Raw genomic sequence first — 17,180 nt, forward strand, 5'->3', positions numbered from 1 at the left:
GCACCTGCGAGAGCGCAAATTGTTGGCTTTGGGGGGAGTTGATAGTAACCACCAGTGCATAATTGAGACCCATGTGGGCGGTAGCAGTGCGAATCCGCACCTGCGAGAGCGCAAATTGTTGGCTTTGGGGGGAGTTGATAGTAACCACCAGTGCATAATTGAGACCCATGTGGGCGGTAGCAGTGCGAATCCGCACCTGCGAGAGCGCAAAATGTTGGCTTTGGGGGGAGTTGATAGTAACCAACAGTGCATAATTGAGACCCATGTGGGCGGTAGCAGTGCGAATCCGCACCTGCGAGAGCGCAAAATGTTGGCTTTGAGGGGAGTTGATAGTAACCACCAGTGCATAATTGAGACCCATGTGGGCGGTAGCAGTGCGAATCCGCACCTGCGAGAGCGCAAAATGTTGGCTTTGGGGGGAGTTGATAGTAACCACCAGTGCATAATTGAGACCCATGTGGGCGGTAGCAGTGCGAATCCGCACCTGCGAGAGCGCAAAATGTTGGCTTTGGGGGGAGTTGATAGTAACCAACAGTGCATAATTGAGACCCATGTGGGCGGTAGCAGTGCGAATCCGCACCTGCGAGAGCGCAAAATGTTGGCTTTGGGGGGAGTTGATAGTAACCAACAGTGCATAATTGAGACCCATGTGGGCGGTAGCAGTGCGAATCCGCACCTGCGAGAGCGCAAAATGTTGGCTTTGGGGGGAGTTGATAGTAACCAACAGTGCATAATTGAGACCCATGTGGGCGGTAGCAGTGCGAATCTGCACCTGCGAGAGCGCAAAATGTTGGCTTTGAGGGGAGTTGATAGTAACCAACAGTGCATAATTGAGACCCATGTGGGCGGTAGCAGTGCGAACCCGCACCTGTAAAGAGACTGTAAAGGTGTTCGGCCGTCCGGCACAGTATTTTTTGTACACACATACACGCTCACATGCACACATATAGCCTAAAGAGACCAATAGAAATTTTTGGATTTGGGCAAAGCTTCTTAGTTGTCGACCAAGTGTGACTAAGAAGGACGGCAGGGCTGTATGACCCAAGTATCCCAAAATAAAATATTTTTTCATGCGGTGTGAAAATGGGATTTTAGGGAACAAATCAATACTCCCAATACGAAACTGGGACCAGTCTGGGTGCTGGTATAGCGAATCCGCACCTGCGAGAGCGCAAATTGTTGGCTTTGGGGGAGTTGATAGTAACCACCAGTGCATCATTGAGACCCATGTGGGCGGTAGCAGTGCGAATCTGCACCTGCGAGAGCGCAAAATGTTGGCTTTGAGGGAGTTGATAGTAACCAACAGTGCATAATTGAGACCCATGTGGGCGGTAGCAGTGCGAATCCGCACCTGCGAGAGCGCAAATTGTTGGCTTTGGGGGAGGTGATAGTAACCAACAGTGCATAATTGAGACCCATGTGGGCGGTAGCAGTGCGAATCTGCACCTGCGAGAGCGCAAAATGTTGGCTTTGGGGGGAGTTGATAGTAACCAACAGTGCATAATTGAGACCCATGTGGGCGGTAGCAGTGCGAATCCGCACCTGCGAGAGCGCAAAATGTTGGCTTTGGGGGGAGTTGATAGTAACCAACAGTGCATAATTGAGACCCATGTGGGCGGTAGCAGTGCGAATCCGCACCTGCGAGAGCGCAAAATGTTGGCTTTGAGAGGAGTTGATAGTAACCAACAGTGACTGTAAAGGTGTTCGGCCGTACGGCACAGTATTTTTTGTACACACATACACGCTCACATGCACACATATAGCCTAAAGAGACCAATAGAAATTTTTGGATTTGGGCAAAGCTTCTTAGTTGTCGACCAAGTGTGACTAAGAAGGACGGCAGGGCTGGGCTGGAAACGTTTGCATTCCAACAATCTATGACCGTCTCGATTACAGCATGCACAAGGTTTGCATGGTTTCCCGCTTTTGAGTTCAGTAGTTGATGGTGTGGATTCGGCTACTGTTCCAGTAGAATGTGTTTGAATGACACCTTTGTTATCGTTTCTCGTATTTTCGTTCTTTCTGGATCGGTCTAGCGTAGTAAGCTCGTAGGAAACTCCATGCCAGACATGAAGTCTCAAAATGATTGTAACCGCAATACGTGATTTAAACACCGCCCATTCCATTTTAATTCTGATTCGCTGCAAGTAGATGATCTACCAGGGTTTGCACTGCTCCAAATTCTATAACGGTCTCTAACCTATCGTATCTCGGCATCGGAGCGTGGTGAATTTTCTTTAACAATGACCGAATTAGTAATTCGGGTCTTCCATGTAGTGTGCGTAGGGGTCGCACGACGTGTGGTACACTGGATGGGAGGAGTAGCTTACTACGTACCGACTCTAACGCATTGCCTTCGAGGCATTTCTTGAGTCGAATCAAGTTTTCAACGTCGCTGTATCCGCACGCTTTCGTTGACTGCTCGAAGCTTGTGATGAATAGTGGCCAGTCCTCCGGACGACCACTAAACTTTGGTAGGTCTTTCCCCAAGACTTTCCTTGCAGCTAACTGATTGGTTTCTAATACTGTTGGGATAGGAAATTAATCGGGGGGATTCTCACACAAACGCGTACGTCCTGCTGCAGCATTTGGGGCCACCGAGGGTATTTTTTTTCTTGCCCGATATGTAGACGGTAAATATTTTTCCTGCACCGGTTAGTCAAACCACTTGGTCGAACAACAAATTGAACACATAAAAAAAGCCAAAGGAAGGGTCACCTTTTGACGCTGTTCATAATTATGCCAAATGTCCATTGTGCCCTGATTAATCCACCTACCGGTGATGGTGTCTTTCTCGTTCGGTCATAAGAGTTAAGAAATATATAAGAAAAATCTGAAATAGCACTAATAAATGGATAGGTCTTATTTTTTTATTTTCGTTTATATGCATTATAAAATTTCTCGCCGACCGCAACTTATTACAAGTAAATCGGATGATTTGGTGTTGGTGTTTCGAAATTAATATTTTGTCCATAACTTGTGATCCCGTAGTCCGATCCGCCCAATTTTCAATAGCAAGCAGGCCCTATCAAAGCGACCGAGTGCCGCTCAAAGCGTATATGAGCCCAGTGATTGCCAATTGGCACAACAGGATAAATACCAGTGAGATCCTGACTATGGCATTCTGGCCGCGTGTTAACGGACCTTGTCTTGGATATCGTATATATTATAATATTGTGAAAGCGAGGGCTGGTGGTCTGACATTCTACTCTCTTAGTTGAGCCGTGTGTCACTGACTCGAGGCGGAAAGGCACCAAAATGGCTTATCTGCGGCAGCAAAAAGCAAGCCTAGGCTGTAACAGCTGTAACCCCGTTATGGGTGGATCTTCGTGTCTCATCGGAGAGACAAACAAGAAGAAGCCGTGCAAGTAACATAACTGAATCTTAACCACTGTGCAGCTGCCCAGTAGCTGCTGTGGCAGTCGGTCTAGGAACCGATGTTGCCCTCCTGTCCGACCCGTACAACGTCTCTATCGATAACGGCAATTAGGTGGCGGACGGGTCTAGGATGGCGGCTATTTACACGACGGGACGGTACCCGATCCCAGAGGTGGTACACTATGCTGCTATGACCCACCATGGTGGCCATTAGAACAGTTGAACCAGATGATCGACAGGCTATCGTATGACCTAGTGGCTAGTGAGCCGGTCGTCATGGCAGGAGATTTTAACGCTTGGACAGTGGAGTGGGGCAGCTGCTGCATCAATCGAAGGGGTTAAGCGTTAATAGTAACTCTATAGAGGTGCTAGCAAAGCTCGACGCAGTGCTTATTAATGATGGTTCCGCTAGCACGTTCAGAAGGAACCGGGTCGAGTCATGGATTGACGTAACGTTTGTCAGTCCTGGTCTAGCACCAGACTTGGACTGGAGGGTGGATGTGGGTTACACCCATAGCAGTGTTGTAAAATGTCATTTGCATTCGTTTGTATATTTTTTCCAGAACTTGATCAGAAGTTAGTTATCTGCTCCTGAGGTATGTCGAACTTATAGCCCTTAAATGTGCCTACAACATTGTCTAATAAGACATTGCTGTAAATATGTAATATGGGGCGTGGGAGGCAAAATGTCATTCAAATGACATTATGTCAAATGACACGTGACATTTTGGAAAGTTTTCACTCTCCAGCCTCAGATGTTATATTTAGAGCAATGTACCCTTGGACAAAAATATAGCCTTACTCAAGCGTTATGAGTACATCCAAAAATATGAAGTAAATTTGGCTTCTGAAAAAAGTTATGAACAAATTAGTCAAATGACATGCAGATGACATTTTACAAGCCTGACCCATAGTAATCATCTAGCAATTCGCTTTAAGATCAACTATGGCGTGCAACATCCGAGGTCCGGGAATCCCTATCAGGTCCGTGGTGGATGACCACCCGAGTAGCACAACTCAGACTGATTTAGTTGCAGCAACTCAAATGTAACCAAATTTGGTTGTATTTGAGTTACTGTAACTTAGATAAAACATGTATGCTGCTTGGGCAATGAGCTTGCACCGAGGATGAAAGATCGGACCGCCGTGAAGAGTTTCGAGTTGTGAAACTGGCCTTTAACAAGGCCATCAAGAGCAGCAAGAGAGCGTTTTGACAATCTATGCGAAGGTGCCAACGCGAATCCGTGGGGTGACGTCTACAGGATTGTGGTGACCAAGACCAAAGGGGGCTCTTCAACCCCCCCCCCTCGAACGGTTCCCGGATAGGTTGGCGAGGGTTATCGTGGTGCTCTTCCCGTCCCACACGCCTCTGGCCTCGTGCACCGCAAGGCAATATGGGTGCGGCCGAAATGGTGGCTCCGGTGACGAACGCAGCGTTACTCGCGGTGGCCAACTCCATGGTAACCAACAACGCTCCAGGGCTTGATGTAGTTCCGGACAGCGCTCTCAAGGCAGCAACCATAGCGAACCCGAACATGTTTAGGCTAGCTCGAAAGGATCATCCTCAACAGGCCGAGCCCGTACTCAGAGGGTAAGGACGGCATGTCAAGTAATCAGTGCGGTTTTCGCAAGGGTAAGTGCGCGTTGGAGGCTCTTAACTTGGTGGCAAAGACCGCCAAGATAGCGATCCAACAGAAAAAGAGAGATACTCGATATTGTGCGTTAGTGACACTTGTTGTGAAGAACGCATTCTCCCTTGTAAAAAATAAATAAAGTCGTTACAAATATTTAATTTAAATTATATCCTTCTGGTCACAGGAAGGTCAAGGGAGGGGGGATAAAAAATAAATATTGAAATAAAAAAATAAAAAAAAAACTCTTCGGATTTGTCAAAGAATGATTTGAAAATCCTCAAAATTACCCGATTTTTTTTTTGTCCCCTTAAAATATTTTTTTTTGGCAGAAATAAACCGAGGGGGCTGGGGGAAGACATAATTGTTTTTAAATATTTGTATCGGCCTAACAATGTTTTTCTGGCGAATGTTAAAAAAACCGAAGGATCACATCCATAATTAACCGATTGACCAAATTGAAAAAAAAAAGAATCAGCGTCTTCGACTAGAGCACTATGGGGAATTCTCATACAAATGAGTGAACAAAAAATGAACAAACGCTCATATTGAGCGATTGATTGTTTATCCTCGCGAAAGATGAACAAATGAACAAGTTTAGGGAATACTAATACAGTTGTATAAAAGTTGCATGGTCACATCACTTCCATGGTGAATCCCGATCTATGTTACTTATAACCCCTACCAAATAACGCAGCTTCCTTCCTGAGGTAATTGTGGAGATGCAGAGGTATTCTTGGTCTCTAGTAGCAACAATAACCACACACTAACATTCCCTCTCTACCCCAACTAACTGTAAGGACTTGGCTGGCGCCGTTTTTGATCAACATTTTCAGCAAGCTGCTAAAACGTGCACCTCGAAAGTAGTTGGTAAATCCCAACCTTTATTCACTTGGATCGAAGTGCAATTTGCACCAGTTCTGTACACTCAGTATAAACTAAGCTAATCTAAGCTAAGTAATCATGGGAATGCTTGAAAAATTTCAAAAATATACTCATATCGATTTCCATTTATAGACAATGCGAAAAGGATTCTTCAATCTAAAATTACACATTTATCTATATTTAGTTAGATGAAGAAGACAAGTTGACCCAGACACAGTGTTTTATAGCATCATTGATATTTTTCGCAAATGTCGTAATGTTTTTTTTCTTCGTTTTTTGCGAGCCATTAACACCCCTGCGACCAATTATAGGAATATTGTGGTATGACCCAAATTTTTCATAACAGAACAATTTGCCCATCATAAATGAAGTGTGATGGGCAATGTATGATTTTGCTTTCAATCCCAGTTAGGTTTGACACAGTGTAATGTTAGTTCCAGGACGAATTTTCGACGTAATTCGACCTCAACAGAGAGATTGTCTTCAGTGTCTCGTATTCGACTCGGAATACGTATCTGTAAAATTACAATAAAGTGATGGAATTAAATGGGATAGTGCAAAATCGTATTATGATAATCGAAAACGATCCGCTTAAAAGCTCTAAATAATTTTCTTATCAACTTTTCTGTATATGTATCAATAACATTTTATCTAATTTGAGCTTTCTTCTCTATTCCAGGTAAAGGATAATGCCATAAACAATTGTTTATTCTAAGATGTAATCAAAAGTGAAAGCAAACACTCTCTATTAGGTAAGATATTCCAAAATTTATTCGAGTATGAAGCTGTATTAAAATTGAGTTATTAAATTTATTTGACCTCACCTGACCACAGTGCTAAACTCGTAAAGATTAATCAATTTGAACCTCATCTTACTCGTTCTCCAAAACAATAAACGGTAACACCTGACTCCAAACGATGGTCATGGTGTTTACTCTCATGCGCTCTTGACGCATTAAATCATCATCATTACCCATTGCTTCGTACATGGGGAAAACTTCCGAAAATGGCGAAGAAGATGGTACCACCTTCCCCCACCTTCCCCAACCCATTATTGCTCGACACATCAGATTGTTCCGAAAGAGAAAACTTTCCATTACAATCAACTCAACCTGGGCCAGATTTCCTTCATAATTATAACGATTATCGTTATGCGTATAGCGAGGTCACGGTGGAGAAATTTTCCCGAATCAACGAAATGAAAATTAAATCCATACCCCAATAGCTAACTTGTTGGACGCCACAAAAAAAAACAGAAATTTCACCTTTCTCGCACCGACTTCAATTCGGGCGATTTAGAGGAGTTCTTCTTCGTTGGGCAATTATCATGTTCAGGTGCAACAAATGAACAGTGATGTGTTGGTTTTGGGAGGCACAGTGGGATGATTTTACGGGAAAATAATTGAATTTATTGCATTTGATTGATGATGATAAACAATGAGCGATAGCAAGCAGAATGTACGAAGGTTTGCAGAGTTACTGTTTACAGTTCAGCTGTCGAATGCTGTGTTTATTGCCATACAATACCTTAAACTTTTTTTTTCAATTATTAGATTGGTGTCACAAAAATATGGATTAATAAAGTTCATTAACTTGAAATATCCGAATCAGTGATTAATTAAGTTCAAATAAAAGTTAGTTCGGTATTTTCAATCTACAAATTTTATGGGGAATAGTTTGAACATCTTGGTTCCACTGTAACTATCTAGAGGCGCCCCCAAAAATGAAATAAATAAATAAACATGTATGTTTAAAATAAAGAAAGTGCGTACTAACCTCCGTGAATTTCACACCATATGCTTCCGAGTATGGGCTCGATCATCTTCGTAAAATGCTGCGGCGTGCTCACAGTCTGGCAAGTGTTCCGCGAACTGGTAGAAATAAAGCAAGAGAAAAAAAAATTAGGATGATAATTGCGATCATAACTGAACCGCATAGCTTTTGCTAAACAATATTGACCTATTTATCCGGTGGATGATGCTCAGTTGTTGTAATGTTTGGTTTGTTCGTTGGTTACATACGTCGCACGGAGAAAGATTGTTTATGTGCATTGCATTGGAGGACTGCATTGTATGTATGCAGTCGATTGACGCAGATCGTCGCTGGCATAATTGGTACCCGGTTGGAGAGAGTTTTTCGGATGTGTTTATTACGCTTTGGGTCACACGAGGTCTCGATCAGGGTATTTATGTAATAATTGCAGTTCGAAGAATATGCAAATAATGGATTTAAAAACAGCTTGATCATCTTGATGGCGATGGTGCCTCTCTCGTGCATTATAAATAATAGAATATTAGAAAAAAACATTGAGATTTTTTAATTTGATCATCATGAGGTTAACACGATGATACATTCATCGAGAGAATATCCAACCCGAAAATTTCCTAGACCGGACCGAGAATCGAACCCAGGCACCTTCACCATGGTCTTGCTCCATAGTCGCGTGGCCGAGGAAGGACTCTTGTTGGGTTGGGTTTAACAGTGGATTTTTTTTTTGAATATTTTTTTCCGATAGAATTAATTTAACCTTTTCAGTTGCATTTGCTATCATTGCTTAGCGGGGATGTTCAGCTAGCCCCTTGTTGAAATTCCAACATGCTGGAATGAAGCGATGTTGTACGTGAACTAGTTTCACCAATGTTTGCCATGTCGCATCAGAAACACACCGGCCACCAGAAGAACGGGATCGTTTCCTTTCCCTGTGGTATCATGCTCTCTCCTCGTCGATGTCACCAGAGATCGTGGTCTCATCTCACCGGGGGATACCTATCTCGGCATGTTGGCATGCAATTTGTAGATGTACATTCCGCATGTTTGTGAGTTGAGTGCGGTGCTTGTAGCATGATGACACGGAAACTGGTTGGGAACGGTTGAGTGTTGGCTTGGCTATTCATTTTTTTTTGCGAAATAGTATGTAGGTCTCAGCTGTCAGCGAGCGTTCCGCTCAGCATGGTTTGCTCTATTTTGATTATCTGCCACCATGAAGAGTAATTGCTTTGCTGAGTGTCGTATATTTTCAGATCCCATCCGTTTTTAATCAAAGAGCGCATATTGAGATTTGAAATAGAAAATACAGGCTGATTTATGAAAAAGGCTTTCGAATCTAATATATTTCTCTTTAAACAATTCGAAATATAAATGGATATTAATTGTTAAAACATTTTGTACGAAGCTAAATGTGAGTTCCATTAGAAAAATGTTCTCCCTACGGTTTTAATACGAACATTTTAATAGCTTGTGAAAAAATCTCCTACCCATCTCTTATACAGTCACGCAAGAAGCGTCGCGAAAGCGCTAATTACTCAGACGTGACGGACCGCTATCAACGGTTTGAAATCGATTCTCTACTGAATCAATAACAGCTAATCCTAGCGTGCAGTAAACCAGGCATTGCGCCAGTTTCATCCCAGTCATGCAAAATTAGAAAAGTACAAACATTGTTACCAAAACAAACATCAGCTGGTTAGCTGCGGCAAAAAGTAACGAGCTGCAAAAGCGCAAACTGGAATGTGCAAAAACGAACACACGGTATGGGAAAAGAACCAGAATAGCGTAACGAACTCACCGCTTCTTGCCACCGGTCGACTATCAATTGACTGGGTTTGAATGCTCTGTGGGCCTTTCCCTTTGATTGCCGCCTCTATTCTACACCGTATTGGAACTGAACATGTAAAGCAGAGGCTAACTGATGTCGTTGTCCAGGTTTCTCAGTTGCATATTAACTTTCATCTCAACTCCACTTTTAGGTCGGAAACAAGTAACTGACTTGAATGCGAATTGAACGACTCAACAACTCCAGGCATTCAACTCCTGAAATTGAAAGACAGTTTAATACGTTCAACTCTTGACAAGCCAACTGAATTTATTTGAGTTGATCAATTCATTCTTCTGGCACACCCAACTTTGCACGCTTGATAATGGCGGTTAACGGCAGCACCAAAGCTGGTCTTCTTCTTCTTATTGGCATTACATCCCAACACTGGGACAGAGCCGCCTCGCAGCTTAGTGTTCATTAAGCACTTCCACAGTTATTAACTGCGAGGTTTCTAAGCCAAGTTACCATTTTTGCATTCGTATATCATGAGGCTAGCACGATGATACTTTTATGCCCAGGGAAGTCGAGACAATTTACAATCCGAAAATTGCCTAGACCGGCAGGCGATCTTGGGGAGTGTTAGTTGGCACTGCTGTTGGAGGACTTCGTTCGCTCTGTCCAGGAGGCTGCAGGTACCGTCCGCTGTTTTTGTTTTTTCCAGGTACTCCGGGAATCGAACCCAGCCACCCTCAGCATGGTCTTGCTTTGTAGCCGCGCGTCTTACCGCACGGCTAAGGAGGGCCCCCCAAAGCTGGTATTTTTCACCAATTCTGATGACCACACACTTTGGCTTATATTATATTTCTATTTCAGGAAAAGAAAAAAGGTGCAAAAACGAGATCTGACTTACATGAATATAAATATGAATATAAAAATTGCAGAACACTCGTAGGTACACAATTGAATGCGGAATAGAATAATACTAACTTTTATCAAATCATATTTTTATCTGCTTAATCTTTTAACGTAGGACTACGTCTATGTTTTATAACCGGGGTACATATTGCGGTTGCGAAAATTGGGAACCGTCACGAAAATATGATAAACTTTGAACGTTTTTTTACCATTCGATCAAGGAAGAGTCAATGCTTCTTTGTATTGCTTAGAAAGAACTGAGTTTCAAATATTTATTATCGATAATTGGCAAAAAAAAGTTCAGAAATTAGCAAACCAACCAATTCCGTACATGCATCGCAAGCACAGATATGGAAATCCAGCAACTTGCGGGTATGGATCTTATCCTTACTTCGAACACGATTTCACCCAGAGCGGACACATTAGCACAAAGCCGCTGGTAACAGTCTCAACGGCAAACCTTAGCATCGGTGGTGGTCGTCTGGGTCTAATTGCTGTAGATCATTTGAACATTTGAATGAAATTTGTTGCGAGGGCGAACGAGGCACGATATAAACGGGCGCGGAACAGACGAATCTCGATTTCCCGGAGGAAAAAGCGCCAGCAGGAAGATCGAGACCGTGAAGAAACGGAACAACTGTACCGCGCTAATAACGCACGAAAGTTCTAAGAGAAGTTAAACCGTTCACGTAAGGGCCACGTGCCACAGCCCGATATGTGTAAGGACATAAACGGGAACCTTCTTACGAACGAGCGTGAGGTGATCCAAAGGTGGCGGCAGCACTACGAAGAACACCTTAATGGAGATGTGGCAAACGAAGATGGCGGTATGGTGATCGACCTGGAAGAACGGGCGCAGGACATAATTTTACCGGCTCCGGAACTCCAGGAAATCCAGGAGGGGATTGGCCGGCTGAAGAACAACAAAGCCCCAGGGGTTGGCAAACTACAAGGCAAGCTATTTGAACACGGTAGTGAGGCACTGGCTAGAGTGCTGCACTGGGTCATTACCAAGATTTGAGAGGAGGAAGTTTTGCCGCAGGAGTGGATGGAAGGTGTCGTGTGTCCCATCTACAAAAAGGGCGATAAGCTGGATTGTAGCAACTACCGCGCAATCACATTGCTGAACGCCGCCTACAAGGTACTCTCCCAAATTTTTTCCGTCGACTAGCACCAATTGCAAGAGAGTTCGTGGGGCAGTACCAGGCGGATTTTATGGGCGAACGCTCCACCACGGACCAGGTGTTCGCCATTCGCCAAGTACTGCAGAAATGCCGCGAATACAACGTGCCCAAACATCTATTCATCGACTTCGATGCCGCATATGATACAATCGATCTGGACCAGCTTTGGCAGCTAATGCACGAACGCGAATTTCCGGATAAACTGACACGGTTGATCAAAGCGACGATCGATCGGGTGATGTGCGTAGTTCGAGTTTTAGGGGCATTCTGGAGTCCCTTCGAAACGCGCCCTCTGCGCAAGGTGATGGTCTTTCGTGTCTGCTATTCAACATCGCTTTGGAAGGGGTAATACGAAGAGCAGGGATTAAAACGAGTGGTACAATTTTCAATAAGTCCGTCCAGCTATTTGGCTTCGCCGTCGACATAGATATCATGGCACGTAACTTTGAGAAGATGGAGGAAGCCTACATCAGACTGAAGAGGGAAGCTAAATGGATCGGACTAGTCATCAACACGTTGAAGACGAACTACATGATTGGAAGGGGTTTATAAGAAGACAATGTGAGCCACCCACCTCGAGTTTGCATCTGTGGTGACGAAATCGAGGTGGTAGAAGAATTTGTGTACTTGGGCACACTGGTGACTGCGGAAAATGATACCAGCAGAGAAAATCTGAGACGCATAGTGGTTGGAAATCGTACGTACTTTGGACTCCGCAAGACGCTCTGATCGAATAGAAATCGCCGCCGTACCAAACTGACAATCTACAAAACGCTCATTAGACCGGTCTTCTACGGACACGAGACCTGGACGATGCTCGTGGAGGACCAACGCGCATTTGGAGCTTTCGAAAGAAAAGTGCTGCGTACCATCTATGGTGGGGTGTAGATGGCGGACGGTACGTGGAAGAGGCGAATGAACCACGAATTGCATGAGCTGCTGGGAGAACCATCCATCGTTCACACCGCGAAAATCGAACGACTGCGGTGGGCCGGGCACGTAGTCAGAATGTCAGACAGTAACCCGGTGAAAATGGTTCTCGACAACGATCCGACGGGCACAAGAAGGCGAGGTGCGCAGCCGGCAAGGTGGATCGATCAGGTGGAAGATGAATCGCGGACAGGGATTGAATCCTAAAGAGAAAGAGCAAGTCTCTCACTTATAATCTCTGTACATGTATACGATATGTAACATACCGCGAGAAACTTTTTTCGCAAGCTGTCATGATAGAGATCTGATTCGGGATGTTATAGGTACCCCATGATAAATTTCTTTTAGAAAGCTCCAAATGTGGGGAGCACTGGCTCTGATGATGCATTTCAACTTGTTCTACACAGCTGTGCAGTTACCAACACGAAAAGAGCGAAAACAAAGCGAGAATCACCATTTTTCTGTGGGGGCTCCCTATCCGATTTTGTTTTTTCGCACTTGTATACAAGTTTGATAGGGACACGGCAGGTATTTCCATCCATCGTCGTAGGGGCTAAAACCAACGAAAGCAACGTACATTTGCTAGAACTCCCCTATAGCAGAACGTTTCTCCTGAGCTTACGATTTGGTACGTATGAGTTTTACAAAAAAGCGTCTCTTTTATTGGTTTTCGAGACTATTTCTTGACACATTTCTTGATTTTTATACATAGTGTTAGTTTTGGGAACCGAACGACTTGCGGTTTGGTCGAGGTCAGGGAATACAATAATTTGGGTAGTAATCAATTCAAAATTAATCGATTATCACAATGATGAATCGATTAATTGATGTAATCGATTAATTTGCGATATCTCTATTTGCGACCTGGGAGTTCATTTCCGTTTCGTTCTTGCAATAAACTGTGAAGCGCTGTGATGCCGATTTATCTTCAAGAGTGGAATTCAACGAATACGACATTTCCTGAGTTTCGTAAAGACCAGATCATTTAGAAATGGGGCACTTTCAAATGCGTGTATTTTTTTTTTACTTTGAGTTTGATCGAATCCGGGTCGTAGCTGGTGTGAGGCAAGGATGTATTCTATCACCGTTACTGTTCCTCATCGTAATCGATGAGATTCTGGTAGATACGATTGACCGTGAACCAAACCGCGGGCTGTTATGGCAGCCTATAACCATGGAGCACCTAAATGACTTCGAATTGGCTGATGACGTTGCACTCCTCGCGCAACGGCGCTCTGATATGCAGAGTAAGCTCAACGACCTTGCCGAGCGCTCCTCCTCGGCAGGTTTAGTCATCAACGTCAACAAAACCAAATCGTTGTAGCCAAACAGTAGCCGGGCAACCAGTGGAGAATGTTGAAAGCTTCCAATATTTTGGTAACCAAATGGCGTCAGACGGCGGTACCAAGATCGACATAGGCGCACGGATCAAGAAAGCAAGGGCTGCCTTTGCGAGTTTAAGAAATATCTGAAAAAACAGGCAGATAAGTGAACGCACCAAAATACGAATTTTCAACTCTAACGTGAAATCTGTGCTGCTATACGCTAGCGAAACATGGTGTGTATCAGTGGAGAACACTCAACGGCTGCAGGTGTTCATTAACAGATGCCTGCGGTATAGATTTCGGGCCTGGTGGCCTCACAATTGGATCTCAAACAACGAGCTCCATCGTCGTTGTCACCAGAGGCCGATAGCAACAGAAATTCGGGATCGGAAGTGGGGCTGGGTCGGCCACACTCTACGTAAGGGCGGAAACGAAATCTGTAAACAAGCATTAGACTGGAACTCAGCGGGACGTCGCATCAGAGGCAGACCCAGAGGCTCATGGCGGCGAAGCCTCAATAAAGAAATAAAAGAAGTCGACCGAAATCTAACCTGGCAACAGGTTAAAGCGATAGCCGGGCAACGCTCAGGATGGTGTACAGGAGGTGTACAGGATCCATAAGTAAGTAAGTAAGTAAGTTTGATCGAAAAACTTTCTAAGAATGGAACAAAAGTTATATTATTTTATTTCATATGAATGACTGAAACAAATCATGCATCGTTATTTCGAAGAAATTCTCGCAGTTTCCTGTTGATGCCGCTTGTCAGTCGGCGCACACCTTCTCCAGTCATGATTTTTGCTAGCTGATTCCACCAATTCTTCATACGACCAATGTCAGTGGTGACTGCTCCCTTCATCTTCAGTTTCTGGTTAATAATCACCCAAAATTACTCCATTGTATGGAACTGAGGACAATTTGATGGATTCAGATTTTTTGGGATGAACTGGACTCCACTATTGTAGTACCATTCCCTAGTAACATTTTGGTTTTATGCTGGTTTTATAACACTCTGGAAGAGTAAATTATGGTCTTTAAGAGCGTTATAAAACTTAAAATGTTACTTGGGTTGTAGCACTTCCTTGTTATAATGGCAGCTGGCTAAATCAAGCCAAAACGTGAATGGGCCATCTTGGGACTGAATGAAGGTTGAAATCCGGCTTTTGATGAAGATGGATTTTGCAGGACTGTGCAGAATTATTTATTGCTTCTCTGCCTGCATGGTGAAAATTTTGAAAAAAATAGACCGAAAAGAATGGTTTACTAATGAATCGCCTGCTTTGAGCGTGCTTACAGCGGCACACTAGGAGTTTACTTTCTGAAATCAGTATGGCGAAAGGCATCTAAGGTTCGATTTCTCAAAATTAAGCACCTTCATCGAAAAATATTTGGTAAGCGTAGTAGCGGACACCTTCCTACATCACCGATACCAAATATTTTTTCATGAAAAGTTCCTAATTTCGAGAAAACCTGTATTAGATATCTTTCGCTATACAAATTTCTGGCGGATAACTCATGCTGGCTATTTTACGCATATACTATAGCGCCTGAAAGTGACAGCGGAGGGTAGAAAATCAGTGACTCCTCAGTCTGCACGCTCGATTCAGGCAACATCTCAGGATCGTTCACTACTCTACCATCTATCGTAAGATTATCTTCGGTCCGTGCTGCTGACCTGGTAATGCATATTCCGTAGTTGACATTATTAGCGCCAAAAGGAAACAGACCACAAACCCTAAATCCGTTCGTGATATGTACTGGCACTTTTTATTCCTTTGTCCATCGCAGCTTTCCGTACGGTCGGAAAGTGTTTCTCAGAAAGATTCTTTCCTTCGTTTTCCATTCGCCATTCACATACAGCTTGTTTCCAGGCGCTTTTGAGGCTGTATGATTCGAATACTATTTGGATATAACGTAATCAAAACGATGCCCAAGTTCAAACATAAATCAGCCACCTCCGCAGCCGTATGATACGAATGGCCTTCAACACAATACAGCACCGGAAATCGAACCTTTTTCTACTGGAGGTGCGAGTAGAATACGTTCCGGATGTACAACATAAAGTTGGTACTATCCATCCATCCTTGTTCACTCTTTCCTAATACCCAATCTCCCGGAAAATTTTGCAGGATCGCTCCAGACAAGCGCTGCATGGGAAGAACGACACTGGGAGGCACGACTGATCAATCCGTCCCGAATGTAAACATTACAGTTATGTTCTTTGTGTGACCGTCAGCATGCTCACATTCGTAGACGTTCTTGCTCCAACGACTAGCGAGCATGGCTTTCGTTTGCGGATGTAGGAAGAATGACGTTTCATCGGCGTGGTAAACTCGAGTAGCATCCAGTGCTGCTGCCATGAAGTTGTTGTCCTACAATTAGGATGCTAGGTTTGTAAACCATCCACGAATGTCAGCCTCTTTGACTATTGCGCTGGCGGAAGAAATAGCTTCTGAAGTATGGATGGTGATTTCTAGATCTCGACGAAGAAATCCCTTCTGCCATTTTCGACCTTCATCCGATAATAATGACTGAATAGTTTAAATAATTTCGAAGACCCGCCCGCTACGGTCAGATGCTGTTTTGAGCCACCCCTAACATGACGAACAGGCGCTCGTGCAGGTTTGTTTAAAGTACCGGATTGGGAAGCCTACCCTTTTGCTCGCAAGGCTAACTGGAGACTCAGGCTTGCAGATACATGTAGCTTTTTTTTATAGAAGTTAAAAAGAGACCACTGTCAAGCCTTACCACATCCTAGACAGGCCAAGATCCCCTCGTTTCCCTCAATCTAGTTGATGTCAGAAGGACAACAATGCCCAGGCCACACTACCAGCTAAGTACGCAACCCTTAACTGGCGGTCAATTATCATCAGCAGACCCTTTGAAGCGTGGAAATTGTGAAGGCCAGATTGATCACCCCTTCCCAGATGTCAACTCACCATTTCGTAGCCCATAACAATTGCAACAATATTTGTAGATTTTCTGTGCTGTTGTACTAGTTTTGATTAACTTTGCATAATCATGATACAAATAAAAATGCACCGTTTCAAATTGATTTTTTGATCAATCAAGTTCGGCATTGAATATTTCTCAAGAGTCCATGATATTCATTGGGCGGATCATGATCTCATGGTTGGATGCACTCCATTATGTACAACTAATCTGTTTCTAAAAGTTTTGCACATTCAGTAGATATTTATTGGTTTCAAACTTCCCTCTACGACACAATGATTGCATTATATTTTACGATGTTGAGCTGAAATCATTATGCCCGAAACCATCTTCGAAGTAAAATTCAAGACCAAGTGCTGACCAGTGAAACCTAGGGCTTTCGAGTAGCTGATCGGTAGTTATTATGATTGATTTTATGGCAGGCTGTTCGCCAGGTGCAGCCAGAGA

General features: G+C 43.8%; 1 pseudogene; it reads right to left on the bottom strand.

The window, feature by feature from the left end:
- LOC134203434 (uncharacterized) overlaps nucleotides 1–16,735 on the bottom strand; it is a 79,671-nt pseudogene extending 62,936 nt beyond the window's left edge.
- Nucleotides 16,736–17,180: the final 445 nt, after the last annotated feature.

This window comes from Armigeres subalbatus, unplaced genomic scaffold (assembly GCF_024139115.2).
Source record: "Armigeres subalbatus isolate Guangzhou_Male unplaced genomic scaffold, GZ_Asu_2 Contig1854, whole genome shotgun sequence".
NCBI lineage: Eukaryota > Metazoa > Arthropoda > Insecta > Diptera > Culicidae > Armigeres > Armigeres subalbatus.